At 48.8% G+C, this 21,098-nt stretch overlaps 1 protein-coding gene across 5 annotated transcripts in view; it reads right to left on the reverse strand.

The window, feature by feature from the left end:
* The window catches only part of GSTCD (glutathione S-transferase C-terminal domain containing), a 159,079-nt gene that overhangs the window by 39,601 nt on the left and 98,380 nt on the right, over positions 1 to 21,098 (reverse strand). The window lies entirely within an intron of this gene.

The following is a 21,098-nucleotide window of genomic DNA, read 5'->3' on the forward strand; positions in this document are numbered from 1 at the left end:
TGACAAGGGGCAGAGCTGGGATCCGAACCCATGACCTCTGACTCCAAACCCCGTGCTCTTTCCACTGAGCCACGCTGCTTCTCAATGAAAGCAGAAGAAGCAGCCGACAGTTTAATCATTCTCCCTGGTCACCTCTTCTTCCGCTCTTCGTCACAGCTGTCGCCACCTGGACACGACCCTTATCTCTTTTGCCCCACTGCAAATCGAGCACTTCAAGTCAGCGCTCCATACGCAATAAGCACTCAATAAATACCACTGATTGCTGGATTGACTGACTGTGACTGTGGCTGACTGTGCTCCAAGTAAAAATTTTAATCATCTGCGCCCCCCTCCCTCATTTGGAGATCTCAAGTTTTCTCTAGGTAACTTCGGCAACCTTCTTTGGCCTTCTCAGAGAAAAGTTCTAGGCAATAAATGAAATGTAGTCTTATGGTTTTCCCGGCACGCCGGGGTATTTTTTTTAATCTTCCCTTCGGTTACGGCACCTGGGAAGTCCGGGGAACGGGCATCGCGTCATTTGAAACGCGTGAATTATCATCGCTTCTCGCCTATTAGTCTTCTTACGTGTGGGCAGTTCTGGCCCAGCAGTTGGAAATAAGAAATCCAAGGGATGCTGAGGGACGGTCTCGCTGGGAAAAACAAAATGACTTGCAAGGGTGGCTGTCCCGCTGTCACTCGTTCACTGTCTCCCGTCACGCTTTCACAGTGGTATATGATATAATGAGATCGAAACGCATCTAGTCACGGAAACATACACGCATACAGATACCCCGAGCTTCACATACCTAAAGACACAGAGATGGACACGAAGAAGTATATGGACATGGGGCGTCCCTGACAATGACAGACATACATTAAACAGGGAAACAGAGAGATCGGTTTAGAGAAACAGAGGCAGAAACCGAGATTCTCGGGCCCCGGGGACACGGGGGAGGTCCCGGAGTTGACGTGACTGTGTCAGAGATGTCAATAGAGATGTTAGAGCCTCTCTTACATCTTCCTGAGGACGTATAAGATCGCCGCCCTAGGCGACGTCCTGACCGTGGTGTCTTATGGGCAGGGAATGTGTCCCTTAGAACAGTGCTTTGCACACAGTGAGCGTCCAGTAAATACCATAGATGGATTGATCGACTGGGGTGCCGGGAGAGGCTGATATGAGGAAGAGGGCAGGAGTGCTTGTGGACAACGGTATTTGGAAGCAGCGTGGCTCAGTGGAAAGGGCACGGGCTCGGGAGTCAGAGGTCATGGGTTCCAATCCCGGCTCCACTGTCAGCTGTGTGACTTTGGACGAGTCACTTAACTTCTCTGAGCCTCAGTTACTTCATCTGTAAAATGGGGATGAAGACTGTGAGCTCCACGTGGGATTACCTTGTATCTATCCCAGTGCTTAGAACAGTGCCAGGCACCTAGTAAATACTTGATAAATACCATCATCACCATCATTATTATCAATCACCTTTCTCCTGGAATGGATAACAGCGGCACTGAACCCATATTCTCTCCCCAGTCCTTTCCTCCACCTAACTGTCCCACCACAGTTAATGACACAGCCAATCCACCGCCGGGTCTCTCGGGCATTATCCTCGACTCTTCCCTCTCTTTCAACTCCCACGTTTAGTCTGTTGCCAGATTCCCTCGGTTCTTCCTCCACAATATCTCTGAGAATCCACCCCTTCCTCTCCATTCAATCTTCTACTACGCCGATCCACTCACGTGTCATTTCCTGTCTCGACTGCTGCATCAGCCGCCTCGCTGACTTTCCCGCCTCTGCTGTCCAGATCATTTTCCCTAAACATCATTCTGCACATGTACCACCAATCCTCAAAGACCTTCAGTGATTGTCCATGAATAATAATTATGATTACGGTATTTATTAAGCGCTTACTATCTTCCAGGCACTGTACTAAGCACTGGGGTGGATACAGGCACTCAGTCTGCTCTGTCCCTCCCAATTATTCATTCCATTTTCTTATTAATAACAATAAGGTTGGTACTTGTTAAGCGCTTACTACGTGCAGAGCACTGTTTTAAGCGCTGGGGGAGATACAGGGTCATCAGGTTGTCCCACGTGAGGCTCACAGTCTTAATCCCCATTTTACAGATGAGGAAACTGAGGCCCAGAGAGGTGAAGTGACTTGCCCACGGTCACACAGCTGACAAGTGGCAAAGCCAGGCTTCGAACTCACGACCTCTGACTCCCAAGCCCACGCTCTTTCCACTGAGCCACGCTGCTTCTCTATCACACCCCATTCCTCCTTCTTTGTTCCTCTCAAGCTAACCTACTCGCCGTGCTCTGTTCTGTTCTACTCCCTCTGCCAATCTCATATTCACATCCTCCCCACTGCCTGGAACTCCCTCCTGCTTCACTTTCAACAGGATTCAGCTTTCCTTGTTTTATAGCCCTTCTGAAATCACCATATCCTCCAGAAGGCCTTCCCTGATTCATTTCTAAACTCCCCACTTTTCTCAGTGGAAAGAGCGCGGGCTTGGGAGTCAGAGGTCATGGGTTCGAATCCTAGATCTGCCACTTGGCAGCTTAACTTCTCTGTGCCTCAGTGTCCTTATCTGTAAAATGGGGAGGAAGACTGCGAGCCGCACGTGGGACAACCTGATTACCCTGTATCTCCCCCAAGCGCTTAGAACAGTGCTCGGCACATAGCAAGCGCTTAACAAATACCAACATTATTATATCCCTCACTGGCAGATCAGCACTTTCGTGTCACCTAAACGGTTAGTGCTCAAAAACTGTCTGTAGAGCTTCTGTACGGCTCTTATAATCCTCTGTTACTTCTTCCTACCTTTAATATAGTTTAGTGTCTGTCTCCTCTTTTAGACTGTAAGCTCCTTGAAGGCAGAGATCATTTCTGTCATTTACACTGTACTTTCCCGAGTGCCTAGTACGGCGTTCTGCACACAGTAGGTGTTCGGTAAATAACGACCGATTGGTTATCCCGGGGGCAGGCACCAGGGCCAAAGGGTCAAAGATATATATATGTGTATATATTGCACATGTACATATATATATCCCACAGACTGGTATGAGAGTTGGAAGGCACGAGTTAGGGGCACTGGAGGAGTGCTTAGTACAGTGTTCCGCACACAGGTGCCTAAATAAATATTGATTTTTTTAAATGGTACTTGTTAAGAGTTTACTAGGTGTCAAGCACTGTACTAAGCGCTGGGATACATAAAAGACGGTCACCGTCTCTGCCCACGCGGGCCACACAGTCTCAGGAGGAGGAACAGGTGTCGAATCCCCGTTTCAGGAAACCGAGGCACAGAGAAGTGAAGTGACTTGCCCAAGGTCACACAGCAGACAAGTGGAGCAGCCAGGATTGGGAGTCAGGTCCCCTGACAGCCATGCTCCTTCCACTAGGTCATGCCGATTGACCAGGGCCAAGGCCATCCCTGAACCGGGCACTTCCTGGTCCATTCACTTGCACATCCCTGCCTGCCAGCAAAGCTAGGAAAAGGAGCATTTGTCTTGCAGGGGCTGGGGGTGGGAAGGTTGGCGGCGGGGAGGGGAAGGAGGCGGGGGCGGAAACGAGAGTCCAGAGCAGGGAGAGGAGTGAGTTCGAGTTCAAGCGAAGCAGGGTTTAGGAATTGATAAAGCTTCCGGAAGCCTGGAGCCACCAAGCGCCACATCGGGGTCTAGTCTGCCATGAGGGGACGCTGGTGACGATATCTCACTGGGGCGATCTCAGGGAGAAGACCTTGAGGAGCGGTTGTGTGGGTAAGGAAAACTAGAGAATCAGGAAGGAATTCCCCTCCTTACACACACTCTCTCCCCCTCTCTCACAGCACCGCACTGCTTTATCTAGCAGCCCTATGGCGGGGGGCAGAATGGACCAGGAAGTGGAGGGGTCGGGGGGACTGGGGGCACCCAAGACTGGAAAATATCAAGAGCTGGTCCTGGGCTCAGCTTATCTGTGAGTCCAGTTCTCAGCTTTCATCCCCCCAGTGAAGCGGCTTCATAAATTCCACGCCGAGCCTTCACGGGCAGAGCATTCTCCGGCTGAATAGGCGTTAGACTCGGCCCCGAGAGCGCTCGAAGTCTGCCTCGCAATAGGTGCTGGCCAAATCCCTCAAACGGTCTGGTCAAGCGGGACTGGTACACTCCGGCCAGCATTTACAACTGCCGACTGTTATTCTGTACAACGATCAGGTTGACAAAACGACGACGGATTTGGTGTTTTGGATTCGGACGAAGGGAAAAGCCCCCAGATCTTTACGGTTGGCCCAGGAGTTGTTCGGTCATCTCTTCAAGCAGTCGATCATATTTAATGAGAACTTACTGTGTGCAGAGCACTGTACTGAGCGTTTGGGAGAGTACGATATAAGAGAGTCGGTAGCCACTGCCCACGACGAGCTTACGGCCTAGAGCGTTAAGCCCTTCTCCCGAGCCCACCGTTTTCAGGGAGGCCTAATGTTGGAATTGAGATGAGCTCTTTTTGGCTCACTGGCCGAGAGGATTGTCCTATAGATGCAGTCTGGATGACGAGGGAAAATTATTTCTCTCTCCAGCCCTGTCGCAGGTCGTGAACGTAGCCCGCTTCGGGCAGGACGGTCCGCTGGAAAGAAGGCAGGACACGTGGCCGAGGTATGTTCTGTGTCTGTTCTGTAATCGGTACGTAAGTGTGCGAGCCTTTGACTCCCAGTTGTCACTTCTGCTGGGGAGATTTTATCCGTGCGTGAGTGGGTCTGGAACATGGATACGTGAACAATCGCTTCCCTCGTTCTCCTCATGCGGAGTGAATCCTCTTCTCGGCTGCTGCAGTTCTTATCCGCGAGGTCTGGTGCTGTTTCCGTTTCCCCCTCCTGCTCTCACAGTCTGTCCAGTGATAATTCGGTTGTACTGTCCTCTCCCACGCGCTCAGTCCAGTGCTCTGCACATAGCGAGAGCTCCATAAATACCATCGATGGATTGAACGTAGAAAGAACCGGACGGTCCTTCTCCTGAGTCAGCATCTTTGCTGAAAGTTCTCCCTCACGGGACTTAGGGCAGACTTGCAAACAGGCGGCATCTTATGTTTTCCCGAGCCATTTAAAACGAAGGGTGTCAAAATGCTCAGTGTGAAACTTCCTTCTTCAAACTTTTTCTTTCTGCAAATATTTCCTGTCCCTCCAAGCCAGCTTTTATAAAGACTCTGAAACTGCTAGAAACACAAGCAAAGCCTCGTGAAGAAGCAAACAGATGAGAAAATTGGTATTTTGAGAGCTTGGATTCCTCTTAAAGGCAAATGCACTTTCTATTTTTATCACCGTACTGGTGTCTTAGACCCCATTTATATACACAGCAGTGAAAGGAAACCACATTAGGCTCTCTTCTTAGCTTGGCTAAAAATGATTCTCCCTGGGTGTCAGCTGAATATTGAATCAGATTCAGCTCAACTTTGGATGAAATGACCTCATTTGCCTTGTGGCGTATCCTTTGGCCCTCAGTGCTCCGTGGGTAATTTTTCTTCCCCAGGCCAAGTTTATCAAATCCTAAATTTTCCACCATTTTGATGTCGGTCAATAATAATAACAGCGATGATAATCATGGCTTTCTTTGCGCCAAATGCTGTATTATGTAATCGCTGGGGTTGATACGAGATAATCAGGTCTGTCGGTCAGTCAGTCGTATTCACTGAGCACTTACTGTGTGCAGAGCACTGTACTAAGCGTTTGGGAGAGTACAATGTAACAGTACAACAGACACTTTCCCTGTCCACAGTGAGCTTACAGTCTAGAGGCTGGGACTCGCAGTGCACAGGGGAGGGAGAATCCCCATTATACAGATGAGGAAACTGAGGCCCAGAGAAGTTAGGTGACTAGCCCAAGGACACACAGTCCGCAAGTAGCAGAGCCGGAATTCGAACCAGGTCCTCTGACTCCCAGGCCCTCGTTCTTTCCACTAGGGCACGCTGCTTGCGGACGTTGTTGAGACATTAACCTTGCAAAAAATGAACGAATAAATCTGAAAACGGGGATCTTTTTTCCATCTTAGGATAAGATAATGTGGGAATACAAGCGTATTTGTTCCAATGCATCAAATAAGGCAACGAAACTCTCACAGTGTGACCTAGTATGGAAGTTGTAATTTATAATATGCAAACAGCTGCCAGGTTTCGGGCCTAGGAACTCATCAGATAATCTGTGCCTCCTATTAGATACTTTTGCTTCTCCTTTTCTTGGCCCAAAGCAGCAATTTACCTTGCGTGGCATAATTTATTTGTTACAGGGAGAAGATCATAAGCGGGCCCAATTTAGACTCCTTCTGATTTACTTTGAAAGCATTTCTTCTGGCTCCCTCAAAAAATGCTGTGAGAAAAGTAAATGGAAGACAAAAATAATCACTCACAATCGTAAAAAAAAGCTAGAGTCACTGACTTGAAATGAAATAGAATTTGGTGGTGATAATGGATATTAATACTTGTGAAAGGGGTCACAGATGCAGCCTTAAGCCAGAGTTTGGGAAACAAGAGTTTTAGAGCGCCGAATGGGGAGCTGGAAAATCTTAGCTGTATTTCCAGTTCATCCACTGACTTTTTTTTTTACGAGCTTGGAGCACATTTCCTCCCCGAGCTCGTCAGTAGACTGGGGACGAGGAAACCCTTGTCTTTTGGTGATGCTCTCAGTGTTTCTGTGAAGCACTTGAAGCTCCGCAAGAACTCTTTCAACAGAATACACCCGAGTAAACCAAGGGAAAACCCTTTTGATGAAATAGAAGCCACTAATTTTGGAAGAATAGCAACCTGGGAGTTTCGTCTGAAGGTTTCTTAAACAAGCTTTCTAGAATCTCAGGCTGTTGCACATGACAGCATGACGGGAAGCAGCGGGACCTAGTGGAAAAAACCCAGGGCCTGGACGTCAGGAAACCTGGGTTCTAATGCCGGCTCGGCCACTTGCCTGGGTTCTTGAGGAGTGGGAGACACGGACTAGAGAAAAATGATCCAGGCAGCAGAGTGAAGTCTAGACTGGACGGGGGAGAGACAGAAGGCGGGCAGGTCAGCAAGGAGGCGGATGCGGTAGTTAAAGTGGGATGGATAAGTCCTTGGATCAGTATAGTAGCAGTCTGAATGGAGGGGAAAGAGCGGATTTTAGCAATGCTGCATGGCTGAACTGACAGGATGTGGTGACATACAGACACCGTCGACTTCAAAGCAGTCGATCGCCTTGGCCCCTCCTACCTCACCTCGCTACTCTCTTCCTACAACCCAGCCCACACGCTTCGTTCCTCTACTGCTAACCCTCTCACTGTATCTCAATCTCATCTATCTCATCTCCGACCTGTTGCCCATAGCCCATCTCTGCCCTGGAACCCCCTCCCTCCTTACATGAGTCAGACAACTGTTCTCCCCCACTTCAAAGCCTTATTGAAGGCCCGTCTCCTCCAAGAGGCCTTCCCTGACTAAGCCCTCCTTTCGTCTTTTCCCACTCCTTTCTGCATCACCCTGACTTGCCTTCATTCATCCTCCCATCCCCACAGCATATATGAGTATATCCGTAATTTATTTATTTATACAGTGCTCTGCACATAGTAAGCGCTCAATCAGTACGATTGAATGAATTTATTTAATCACGTATATTAACGTCTGTCTCCCCCTCTAGACTGTGAGCTCACTGTGAGCGGGGAATGTGTCTGTTGGTTGTTCTACCGTACTCGTCCAAGTGCTTAGTACAGTGCTTTGCACCCAGTATATGCAAAATAAATACTGTTGAATGAACCAACGAATATGTCGAATGAATGAGAGAGATGAGTCCGAGGATAATGCCAAGGTTCCGGGCTCGGGAGACAGGGAGAATGGTGATGGGAAAATCACGGGGAAGATTGGGTGGGAAGATGAAGAGGTCTGTTTTGAACACATTAGGTTTGTGGTGTCGGTAGGACATCCGAGTACAGACGTCCTGAAGGCGGGAGGAAATTCAAGACCGGAGAAAAGGAGAGAGATCAGGGCTGGAGATGTAGATGAGGGAATCTTCTGAATAGAGATGGCAGTTGCAGCCATGAGAGCCAAGGAGTTCTCCGGGTTAGGGGGTGTAGATGGAGAACAGAATAGTAATAATGGCATTTGTTAAGCGCTTATTATGTGCAAAGCACTGTTCTAAGTGCCGGGGAAGATACAGGGTGATCAGGTTGGTCCCACGTGGGGCTCACAGTTTTAATTCCCATTTTACAGATGAGGTAACGGAGGCACAGAGAAGTTGTGACTTGCCCAAAGTCACACAGCCGACAAGCGGCGGAGCCGGTATTAGAACCCGCGACCTCTGACTCCTAAGCCCGGGCTCTTCGCGCTGAGCCACACTGCTTCTCAAGAGGACCCTGAACTGAGGCTCGGAGGACCCCCTCTCGTCAGAGGAAGAGACCAGGAAAGAGACCGAGACTGAGAAGGGCCAGAGAAATAGGAGGAGAAGCCAGAGAAGACAGTGTGAGTGAATGTTTCCGGGGGCACGGGGTGGTTGACAGTGTCGAAGACAGCTGAGCGGTCGAGGAGAGTGACGATGGAGAAGAAGCCATCGGATTTGGCAAGAAGGAGATGATAATGTCGGTATTTGTTAAGCGCTTACTATGTGCAGAGCACTGTTCTAAGCACTGGGGTAGATACAGGATAATCAGGTTGTCCCACATGAGGCTCACGGTCTTAGTCCCCATTTGACAGATGAGGGAACTGAGGCACAGAGAAGTTAAGCGACTCGCCCACAGTCACCCGGCTGACGAGTGGCAGAGCCGGCATTCGAACTCAGGACCTCTGACTCCCAAGCCCGGGCTCTTTCCACTGAGCCACGCTGACGGTCGGTGACCTTTGAGAGGGCGGTTTCCGTGGAGCGAAGGGGGCAGAAGCCAGGTTGGAGGGAGTCAAGGAGAGAATTGGAGGGGAGGAGCCGGAGGCAGCGGATGTAGACGACTCTCTCAAGGAGTTTGGAGAGGGATAGACGGGAGACGGGCTGATAACTGGAGTGGGCTGTGGGATCGACGGAGGCTTTTTTAAGGACGGGGGATTCATGAGCACGTTTGACAGCACTGTACATTGCAGACACTCTACTAAACGCTGGGGTAGATACAAGTTCGAATCCCGTTTCTGGCACTCGTCTGCTGTGTCAACTTGGGCAAGTCACTTCGGTCAGAGAAGAACAGAGAAGGCTCAGTTACTTCATCTGTACAGTGGGGATCAAGACCGTGAGCCTCAAGTGGAACACGGAGTAGGTCCAGCGTGATTAGCTTGTATCTACCCCAGCGCTTACAACAGTGCCTGGTACATAGTAAGTGCTTGACGAATACCACGAAGAAAAAGATGATGAGGTTGGACACAGCCCAGTCAGTCTAAGTAAAATGGAGGAGGATATAATCCCCAGTTGACAGGTGAGAGAACTGAGGCACAGAGAAGTGAAGTAACTTGCCCAAGTTCACACAGCGGACAAGTGGCGGAGCCGGGAATAGGAGCCAGGTGCTTCTGACTCTCAGGCTCGTGCTCTTTGCGAAGTTATTTGTATACGTGAACCAGACTCCTGTCAGATACCCCCCGCAGCCCTCAAAATGGATATTCCTATTCTCGTGTGTCCATTCCCCCCGCCCTCAAAATTCCTATTGCCGTGCTAGCCGAAGAGCATTCTCCTGCTATGACTCCCTGTCTCTTTTTGGCCGGGGGCTGGATCATTTTTTCGAAGTATGTTTTCAAAATATCCAGATCATAACATGTGAATGGGCGCTACCTTTCAAAAACGCCTCTCTGAATCCGTCTAGAGACAGGGCGATGAAGCAAGTGGGACAGTCTCCTACGCGGGAATGGGGAAGGCGGAGTATCGGCAGGAGGAGGTTGCATGAATTGGGGCAAAAGGGCCCACCGAGGGAAGCTGTGGAAGCGTGAACGGGCTTTGGAAACTGTCGATCAGAATGAGGTTTTTGAGCGACACGGCGCTTTAGCCTGGGCGATAATAATAATAATGATTATAAGCACTTTATCTAAGCACTGGGGTAGATACAAGTTAATCAGGTTGGACACAGTCCCTGTCCCACGTGGGGCTCACACTCTTAATCCCTTTCTTTCTTTCTCTTAATCCCTTTCTTTCTTTCTTTCTTTAGAGAAGCAGCATGGCGCAGTGGAAAGAGCACGGGCTTTGGAGTCAGAGTTCATGAGTTCGCATCCCAGCTCTGACACTTGTCAGCTGTGTGACTGTGGGCGAGTCACTTAACTTCTCTGTGCCTCAGTTCCCTCATCTGTAAAATGGGGATTAAGACTGTGAGCCCCACGTGGGACAACCTGATTCCCCTGTGTTTACCCCAGCGCTTAGAACAGTGCTCTGCACATAGTAAGCGCTTAACAAATACCAACATTATTATTTCTTCCTCTTTCATTCACTTATTCCTTGAGAAGCTCCTTGAGAAGCAGCGTGGCTCAGTGGAAAGAGCCCGGGCTGGGGAGTCAGAGGTCTTGGGTTCTAATGCCGACTCCGCCGCTTGTCAGCTGTGGGATTTTGGGTACGTCACTTCTCTGTGCCTCAGTTCCCTCATCTGTAAAATGGGGATGAAGACTGTGAGCCCCACGTGGGACAACCTGATTCCCCTGTGTCTCCCCCCGGCGCTTAGAACGGCGCTCTGCATATAGTAAGCGCTTAACGAATACCAACATTATTATTATTATTATGGGGTCACACGGCAGACATGTGGCGGAGTGGGATTCGAACCCAGGTCCTGGTGACTCTCAGGCCCATGGTCTATCTACTACGGATCAGGCCACGGCCGACGGCTTTATCCACTACACTGTAAGCTCCTTGAGGGCAGGGCATCGTGTCTATCAACTCCATTATATGGTTCTCTTCCAAGTGGTCAGTAAGTACTCCGCACCCAGTGGGCACTCGATAAACGATCAGCGGCTGACAGAGCCCAGTTAAGGTAAACCCCGTCCGATGCTTCGTCCAATCACTGCAGCAGTGTGGCCTAGTGGACGGAGCACGGGCCTGGGAGCCGGAAGACGTGGGTTCTGATCCCGGCTCTGCCAGGTGCTTGCTGTGTGACTTGGGGCAAGTCGCTAAACTTGTCAGCTGTGTGACTGTGGGCAAGTCACTTCACTTCTCTGTGCCTCAGTTACCTCATCTGTAAAATGGGGATTAAGACTGTGAGCCTCATGTGGGACAACCTGATTACCCTGTATACCCCAGCGCTTAGAACAGTGCTCTGCACATAGTAAGCGCTTAATAAATACCAACATTATTATCATTATTATTATTACTAATCTTCTCTGTGCCTCAGTTCTGCTCTCTCTCCTACTGAGATCGTGAGCCTCATGAGGGACAGGGACTGTGTCCAACCTGTTTCGCTCACACCTATCCCAGCGCTTAGAACGGTATTTGACGCAACCTAATTGTACCCATCCCAGTGCTTAGGACAGTGTTTGACACGTAGTGCTTAGCAAATACCACGAAAAGAAAAGAAAAGAAAATACCATCCATTAACTGATTCCCTTCTCCTCACGTATGAGTTGCTCCTAAGCGGGTCCCATCATTGAGACCGTGAGCCCAACGTTGGGCAGGGATTGTCTCTATCTGTTGCTGAATTGCACGTTCCAAGCGCTTAGTACAGTCCTCTGCACATAGTGAGCGCTCAATAAATACGACTGAATAACTGAATGAATTTCCACCCTCAGAATTGTAAAACTAGTCCTGCCCAACCTACCATGATAAAAAGCTGCCCGACTTAGTGGAGAGAGCATGGGTCTGGGAGTCAGAGAACCTGGGTTCGAATCCCGCTCTGCGACTTGTTTGCCACGTGAACTTGGGCAAATCACTCAGCATCTCAATGTCCCAGTTTCCTCATCTGTTACATGGAGATTAAATCCTCCTCCCTCCCACATAGACTGTGAGCCTCACGTGGGTCAGGGACTGTGTCTACTTTGTATCTACCAAAGTGCTTAACAGAAACCAAAACGAAATAAAATGATTTTCACACCGCAATGGCCGATCTGAGAATTTTTTCTTTTCCCGGAACTAAATTCTGGCATGTTCTGGTTGATTTCCAAGCCTGCTCTTGAACGCGGATAAACCTAAAGATAGCGTGACTCTCCACAGTCACCGCGAGCCATTCGTTCTGGATATTTATCACCGGAAATAAGAATTTCTACGAATGACCATAAATGGCACAAACCCAGGGATCTGAAATGAAAGCAACTAGAATGGAGTTAATAGCTCAAATTGGGGCTGACCAAGCAGAATCTTATATCATCTGGGCTTTGAGGGGGGGAGGTCAGTGCAGAGAGAAGAATTAGTGACCTGTGTGCTCCAGAAGGAAAGGGAAGGGACAACTAAGATTCCTTCTTGTTTCCCACCAAGTTTTGGATACATTTGATCCCACTTCCCAGGAAGTTCACCTTGAAAAATGTATTTATGTTCATCTTCCTAAATTATCCAGAGCAGGCCTACCAATTTTGAGATTCTGATGAATTTTCAACCTTCAGCACTGGGGACCACAGTTAAACGGCATTATTTACAGATCTTGTTCACTCATTCATTCATTCGATCGTATTTATTGAGTGCTTACTGCGTGCAGAGCACTGTATTAAGCGCTTGGGAGAGTGCAATGCAACAATAAGCTGACACTGCCCACAGTGAGCATCTTCTAATCTTGATTGATCGATGTCTGTTCCTAGCGCTTAACAAATATCAACATTATCATTCTGAAGTCCCTTCCCTTTCATGTGGCTGTGGTGAGCTTTATAATTTCCCTCTGGAGGGACTTAAAGAGTTTGAACAATTTGACTGGAATGATAATAATGATAGTGTTATTATTGATAATCATAATAATATACGTTAAGCACTTACTATATGCTAAGCAGATGAGGAAAGCGAGGGACAGAGAAGTTAAGAGTCTCGCTCAAGTTTACGCAGCCCTAAGTGGCGGAGCTGGGAACAGAACCTCGGTCCTCTGGCTCCCAGGAACCAGGCTCTTTTTTTACCTCCTCTTCTGTGCCCCCAACGCTTAATGGCGGGGGTCCCTCGGGGCTCAGTTCTGCGTCCTCTTTTAGCCTCCATCTACACCATCTCCCTTGGGGAGCTCATCCACTGCCATCAGGTTACCTACCACCTCCAAGCTTCCGACGCCCAAATCTCTCTCCCTCCCCCCGACCGGTCTCCTTCTCTGCGATCCGGCGGGAGTTCCCGCCTCCAAGACATCGCTACTTCAAGCTCAGTAGGTCCCAAACTAGACTCTCCTGTTCCTTCCCGAATCCTCTCCCCCTCCCAACTTGTCCGTCACAGTCGACGACATCACCATCCTCTCTGGCTCTCAAGCCCAAAGCCTCGCCGCCGCCCTCTCTTTCAGTGCAGTCTGTCACCCAGTCCAGGGATTTAATCCCCATTTAACAGATGAGGGAACCGAGGCAGAGAAAAAGATGAGCGACTTGCCCAAGGTCACACAACAGGCAAGTGGTGGAGCCGGGATTAGAACCCCAAGTTTTCTGACTCTCAGTATTGTGCTCTCTCCACTAAACCACTCAACTTTTCAACCCAGCGCATCTCCTCCAAGAGACCTTCCCTAAACCCTCACTTCCTCTTCTCCCACCCCCTTCTGCATCACTCTTATACTTGGATTTATATTCACCCCGTCCTCGGCCCCACACCACTCACGGACGTATCCCTAATCTATTTATTTGTATTGATATCTGTCTCCCGCTCCAGACCGTAAGCTCTCTGTGGGCAGGGAATGGGTCTACCATAGTTATATTGTACTTTCCCAACTACAGCGCTCTGCACACAGTAAGTACTCAATAAATACCACTGATTGATTGATTATAACCATTAATCCTCTAACCAGACTGAGCTCCCCTTTTCTCTCTGCTCCCTCTACCCCTCCCCTGCACCTCTCCGCAGCTAAACCCTCTTCCCCTCCCCCTCTCCCGTCCCATCCCCTCAGCACTGTACTCATCCGCTCAACTGTATCTATCTTCATCACCCTATTTATTTTGTTTAATGAGATGTACATCACCCTGATTCTATTTATTTGCCATTGTTTTAATGAGAGGTTCGTCCCCTCGACTCTATTTATCGCCATCGTTCTCGTCTGCCCGTCTCCCCCGATCAGACTGTGAGCCCGTCAAAGGGCAGGGACCGTCTCTATCTGTTGCCGATTTGTACATTCCAAGCGCTTAGTACAGTGCTCTGCACATAGTAAGCGCTCAGTAAATACTATTGAATGAATGAATTGATAACCCATTAATTCCCATGAGATTTTCCCATAATGTGAAGTTCCTCAAGAACATAACCGCCCCCCACCCCATGTTATAGGAGAGTTGGATGAATGTGCAATGAAAACTTTAGTGGTCGTAAGACGACTCGGGTGGATGAACGAAAGGGTAGGCCAGTTTGCCTCTGTATCTTTTGCAAGATGAAAAGGATTTAGTTCAAGAACGCACCAACTCCGAGTTGAATTGAAATCATACGCCTCCACTGTGTTGAGAAACCACTTCTTACCACACCATAGCAAGCATCATTCCTCACTGATATTTTCCGAACCAAGTTTCACAGCTCGTTTGCAAGCTGCCCACAAGATGGAAACGAAACAAATGCCACACAGAGCTTTGAAGGACAATACGGGAAACATCAGTTAGAGGCTGTTCGACCATTTTTCCCTCCTCCCCAAAGCGTAATACTTTAGCAGTTTTCCTAAAAGAAAAGAATAAGCTGATCCAGGCATACTGGACCAAATTATTTCCAAACTTATTTTTAGTAAAATCAGTAAGCTGTAAATGATCCTTAGATTTTGGTTGAGATTTCCTTAAATACAACACTTACTCCAAAAACGTTATTGCTCCCTGCAAGTAATAACAATAATGGTAATTTTGAAGCACTTATATGTGCTAAACGCTGCAGTAGATGTAAAATGATCACATCAGAACTAATCCCTGTCCTATATGGGGCCCACAGTCTGTCTTATCTCCACTTTAGAGATGAGAAAGCTAAGTGATTCGCCCAAAGTCACAGCAGAACTGTGACAATCAATCATATTTGAGTGATTTTTTTGCACCCAGAGCACTATAATAATAATAATGATAAAAGTGGCATTTATTAAACACTTACTGTGTGCCAAGCACAAGCACTGAACTAAACGCTGGGGTAGACACAAGCAAATTGGGTTAGACACAGCCCCCGTCTCACATAATAATAATGTTGGTATTTGTTAAGCGCTTACTATGTGCAGAGCACTGTTCTAAGCCCTGGGGGAGATACAGGGTCATCAGGTTGTCCCACGTGAGGCTCACAGTCTTCATCCCCATTTTACAGATGAGGGAACTGGGGCACCGAGAAGTGAAGTGACTTGCCCACAGTCACACAGCTGACAAGTGGCAGAGCCGGGATTCGAACCCATGACCTCTGGCTCCCAAGCCCGGGCCCTTTCCACCGAGCCACGCAGCTTAATCTAAAAATTTTCAGTCAGTCAATCGTATTTTTTAAGTGCTCACTGTCCACAGAGCACCGTATCAGAACTTGGGCGACTACAATATAACAAATAGAACTGACACGTTCCATGATCACAAAGAGCCTGCAGTCCAGAGACAGTCATTAATATAAATAAATAAAATGACAGATCTGTACCTAAGTGCTGTGGGGTTGGGAGTGGGGGATGAATAAAGGGAACAAGGCAGGGTGACGCAAAAGGGAGCTGAAGACAAGGAAAAGAGGGGTTAGTCAGGGGAGGCCTCTTGGAGGTGATGCGCTTTCAATTAGATTTTGAAGGGAGGGAGAGTCACTGCCTATCAGATTTGAGGGGGGAGGGCGTTCCAGGCCAGAGGAAGGATATGGGTGAGATGTTGGCGGCGAGATGGACGAGACTGAGGTAAAGAGCAATGCGTGCAGGCTGGTTGTTGTAGTGGGAGAGTGGCGAGGTGAGGTAGGTGGGGGCAAGGTGACTGAGTGCTTTAAAGCCAACGGTGAAGAGTTTCTGTTTGATGATAATAATAATAATAATAATAACGTTGGGATTTGTTAAGCGCTTACTATGTGCCGAGCACTGTTCTAAGCGCTGGGGGAGATACAAGGGAATTAGGTTGTCCCACGTGGGGCTCACAGTCTTCATCCTCATTTTACAGATGAGGGAACTGAGGCACCGAGAAGTGAAGTGACTCGCCCACAGTCACGCAGCCGACAAGTGGCAGAGCCGGGAGTCGAACTCATGACCTCTGACTCCGAAGCCCAGGCTCCTTCCACTGAGCCACGCTGGTGGGTGGGCAACCAGCAGAGGTTCTTGAGGAGAGGGAAACACGGACTGAACGTTTTTGTCGAAAAATAATCCAGAGTGAATAATAATGATGATAATGTTGGTATTTTTTAAGCGCTATGTGCGGAGCACTGTTCTAAGCGCTGGGGGAGATACAGGGTAATCAGGTCGTCCCCCGTGAGGCTCACGGTTAATCCCCATTTTCCAGATGAGGGAACTGAGGCACAGAGAAGTGAAGTGACTCGCCCGCAGTCACCCAGCCGACAAGCGGCAGAGCCGGGAGCCGAACCCATGACCCCTGACTCCGAAGCCCGGGCTCTTTCCACGGAGCCACGCTGCTTCCCCCACAGAAGGAGTCAGGTGTCCCAGCTTTCGGCATGGCAGTATCCCGGCCAGAGAGAGAGAGAGGGGGAAAGAAAGGGGAGAGATTGCGGGGGAGAGAGAGAGAACCAGGTCGGAAGAGGCAGAAACTCTCGGGTTCAATGGGGCACGACGCCTTGGACTGAGGGAGAAGGCCTTCTGGCTGTCAGCTTCCTTGCCCGAAGAGGGGCAGACGGCCACAGCGACCTGCCCTCTGCGGCTACAGGTAGCCGGGGATGTCTGCTGTTTCCTGCCTGGACTTAACCAAATCCAGACACTGAATGGCGATGAAATTTGCTGAAAACACTGGAATTTCAGAATCAGAGCCAGTCAAAGCCCTAACGGCCAAAGATTTGACTGAATCTTGTCTTAGGCTCTGTCGAGTCGTATCCGACCCGCAGCGATTCCACGGACACGTCTCTCCCAGAGAGCCCCACCTCCATCTGCAATCGTTCCGGGAGTGTAGCCATAGAGTTTTCTTGGTAAGAATACGGAAGCGGTCTACCACCGCCTCCTTCCCCGTGAAAACTGAGTCTCCGCCCTCGACTCTCTCCCATGCCGCTGCTGCCCAACATGGGCGAGCTCTGACTCGTAGCAGACGGGCCTTCCACTCGCTAGCCACCGGCCAAGCTGGGAACGGAACGGACAGGCCTCTGCTTGACTCTCCCTCCGACAGACGAGACTGGTAGAGGGCCGGAAACTGTCCAGGTGCCATCCTGAGAGGGGATTTGACCGAGTAGCCGAGGTGAAATACGAAAGGGCTCGGGAGGGCCCTTCAAACTGAGAGGCGGCATGGCGTAGGGGCTGGAGCACAGGCCTGGGAGCCCAAGGTCACGGGTTCTAATCCCGGCTCTGGCGCTTGTCTGCTGTGTGGCCTTGGGCAAGTCACTTCACTTCTCGGCGTCACGGTTACCTCATCTGTGAAATGGGGATTGGGACTGTGAGCAGCAGGTGGGACAGGGGCTGTGTCCAACCCGATTTGCTTGTATTCACCCCGGTGCTTAGTACAGTGCATGGCAAATAGTAAGCGCTTAACAGGCACCACAATAATTACCATTAACTTGTTCCTCCCAGAGACTATACCTGGGTGTGTGTAACAGTAGCGTGGATCTTCCTAATAATAATAATTATGGTATTTGTTAAGTGCTCACTATGCGCAAGGTACTGTACTAAGCGCTGGGATAGATACAAGCAGATTGGGTTGGACACAGTCCCTGCGCCACATGGGGCTCACAGTCTTAATCCCCATTTTACAGATGAGGCAACTGAGGCCCAGAGAAGTGAAGCGACTTCTGATGAGTGGCAGAGCCGGAATTAGAACCCACAGCCTCTGACTCCCAAGCCCGGGCTCTAAGCCACGCTGCTTCTCGTGGTCTGTCGCTCGGGGGTTCACTGTCTAAGAGGGGGATGGAGAAGACGAAACCCCACTTTACGGATGAGGAGCCTGGGGCACAGAAAAGTCGAAAGACTCGTCCAAGATGACACAGCAGGCAATCGACCGGGACAGGATTAGAATTCGGATCTCCCGGCTCCCGATCCTGGGATCTGTCCACTAGGCAAGTTTTCCCTCAGTCGCCCCAATCTGAGAGAGTTCTGCTCTGGTCCAGCCAGGCCCCGTCCACTCCAGCCTCCACTTCAAATAGTAGCTGATCATCTGATCATCTTTTTCGCAGCCAAGGATAAAGGCAAACTTCACTATGTCCGGGGATCCTGTGAGGCGGCACAGCGGGTGATACAGGAAGCTTTTCTTCCTCTGCGCCTGAGGATGGGAAATCTAGTTTGACTCCGGTCGGTACCTATCTAGGGCTATTCTTTTATTAAGCCACAGGCCCCGCTCAGTACAAAGCATCAACCAACCAAGTCATTAATTAGGTCTTATTTATTAGGTGCTTTGATGAGGTTGCCGATTAAGACCGTCAGCTCCGGATCTGTAAATAAATACTCTGCCTGCTCCAGGAAAACTTACTCGACTGTGGTGGAGCTATGACAGGGAACAGCCCATCAGTCAATTAGAGGCTAATTGGGAGAAAAATGTAATCGGAGGCAAATCGAGGGAAAAAATATAGGAAATATAGATCACAGCAGGACAGGCTACTGTTTCAATTATATTACTGAGCGCTTACCGTGTGCGGAACGCTGTACTAAGTACTCGGAAAGTACAATTTAGCAATAAAGATACAAGTATATAATGACGGCTAAATCCCGCCTGCTATTTCTAACCACAGAGGTTTGCTTGGAATGTAGAAAACATGGTCCTTTGAAAAGTACTGAATTGTCCCGAGAGCGAGTATATCCGGCATTTGCAATCTGAAGCTGTCTTGCTACCGGCGGAAAACAAAAACATCAAGTTGACTGCATCACCAGAAATGGAACTTTAAATCAGGACTTTCCCCAAATTCCAAGGCAACTGGACTGGGCCCCGCAAAGGAAGATTCTTGTCTGAAGGCTAAACCCCGGCTTGGATTTCTGAGAATCTTATCCGTTTTGGGAGGCAACCTGACTTAACGAAAAGAGCCCGGAACTGGAAGTCAAGAAATATAACTCCAGCACTTGTCTGCTTGGGTGACCTTGGCCAAGTCCCTTGATTTCTGTGTGCTTCAGTTTCCTTATCTGTAAAATGGGGTTGAAATGCCTCTTTTCCCTCTCTCAGACTGGGATCGCTCTGTGGGACGGACACTATCTGATCTGATACTCGTCCCATCTACTCCAGTGCTTAGCCCAATAAGTGCTTAATACCAGCATTGTTATTAATCTCCCTTAAGGGCAAACGAGGATGCCTGGAAAAGCCCAGCCTGGACCTGGTGAGATTCAGATGGAGATATAGGAGTTTCTACGGTTCGCAGAACCCACATCCCAATTCACCTATCCTAACCCACCAGGTGGGCATCTCCTACTCAGACCCGATCCCTGACATGCTGTAGGCTTTTCCTTCTAGCCCTCAGTCTGCACTTTCCATATCCAGTTCTCTAAAACACAGAGAGGAAAGAGGCCTCTCGTAATTCCCCGCGGGGCTTGATTTTAATTTTGCGAATGTCAGCTATCCTCTTACTGTAAAATGAACACAATAAAGCCAGCATTTTCCTTCCTCCTTCTTAACTAACGTGAACCAGGTGGATTTTCTAAGTGACACATGGGAGCATCAGTAGAAATGACTGAGCATTAAATCAATGCTTCCCCACCTTACAGATGAGGAGGTTCTAGATTCTGCATTATTACCATTTATTAAAGCACCCGGCACTTTCACTTCTAATGCAAGAAACACGAGCGATGAATTACCGTCTGGGGACATAACTGTCTTGGGATGCCGTATATTAGAAATTACATCCAAGACTATCAGGTTTAGTAGTAAGAAGCGGTTAAACTCTAAATTAGCCAAGATTTCCTCAAGTGGGTGCTACGAACAACGGATCCATTGGTAAACTCTAGGGTGGGAATAGATGGGTGGCTTAAATTGGGGTGACTCTCACAAAAACATATAAAAGAAGCTTAGTACAGTGCTCTGCTCACGGTAAGCGCTCAATAAATACGACTGAGTGAATGAAAGAGAAGGAAAATAAAGTTATGGATGTTATGAGCCTTCAAACCCTCTAGACCGTAAGCTTCTTGTGGGCAGGGTTGGTGTCTACTAATTCTAGGAGAAACAGCATGGTCTAGTGGCTAGAGCGCGGGCCTGGAAGTCCAAAGGACCTGGGTTCTAATCCCGCCTCTGCCACTTGCCTGCTCTGTGGCCTTGGGCAACTCATTTAACTTCCCTGCGCCTCTGTTACCTCATCTAGAATGAGGATTAAGCCTCGGAGCCCCACGTGGGACATGGACAGCGTCTAACTTGATTAGCTTTTTCTCTCCAGGGCCTGCCACATGGTAAGTGCTTAACAACTACCATATTTTTTTAAAAAAGTCAAATTACAATACTACATTTCCCCATTCTTTCACCATGGCAGGGATGAAATAGCATGAATGTAGCTGCCCAAACCACTCGCACGATAATCTATTCTCACTTGTGCAGATTCTTGACCGGTTCTAAGTTCCGGAGACCGAGGCTTCTGCAATGCTCCTGAAGGGAGACTTCACCCGAATTGTACATTACAGCAGAAATGACCGGACTTAAGTCTAATTGAAAGCAAGAACGTTCTTGGACTGTACCTTCCCAAACGCTTAGTACAGCGCTCTGCGCATAGTAAGCGTTCGATAGATACGACCGATCGAGCCAGATGCTTCCTCTGCCTGCCTGCGAATAAGTGAGGAACTTTTGAAAGTTTTCTGAGTTCTTCTAGGACTTTAAAAGTGGTGGATTGAAAACTAGTCAGAATAAAAATAATAATGACAGCCAAGTCTGGGTACCAGCAACCAGTAAAGCCCGGCAGACCACCAAGGAGCTTAACGCAGCCACAGGGTTGAATGCTCTCATTGAGTTCTGTTATCAAGCAGCATATTGTCTAATAATAATAATAATAATGGTGGTATTCGTTAAGCGCTTACCATGTGCAAAGCACTGTTCTAAGCGCTGGGGGATACAAGGTGATCATGTCCCACGTGGGGCTCACAGTCTTAA

The sequence above is a fragment of the Ornithorhynchus anatinus genome, chromosome 12, assembly GCF_004115215.2.
Source record: "Ornithorhynchus anatinus isolate Pmale09 chromosome 12, mOrnAna1.pri.v4, whole genome shotgun sequence".
NCBI classification, from domain to species: Eukaryota; Metazoa; Chordata; class Mammalia; order Monotremata; family Ornithorhynchidae; genus Ornithorhynchus; species Ornithorhynchus anatinus.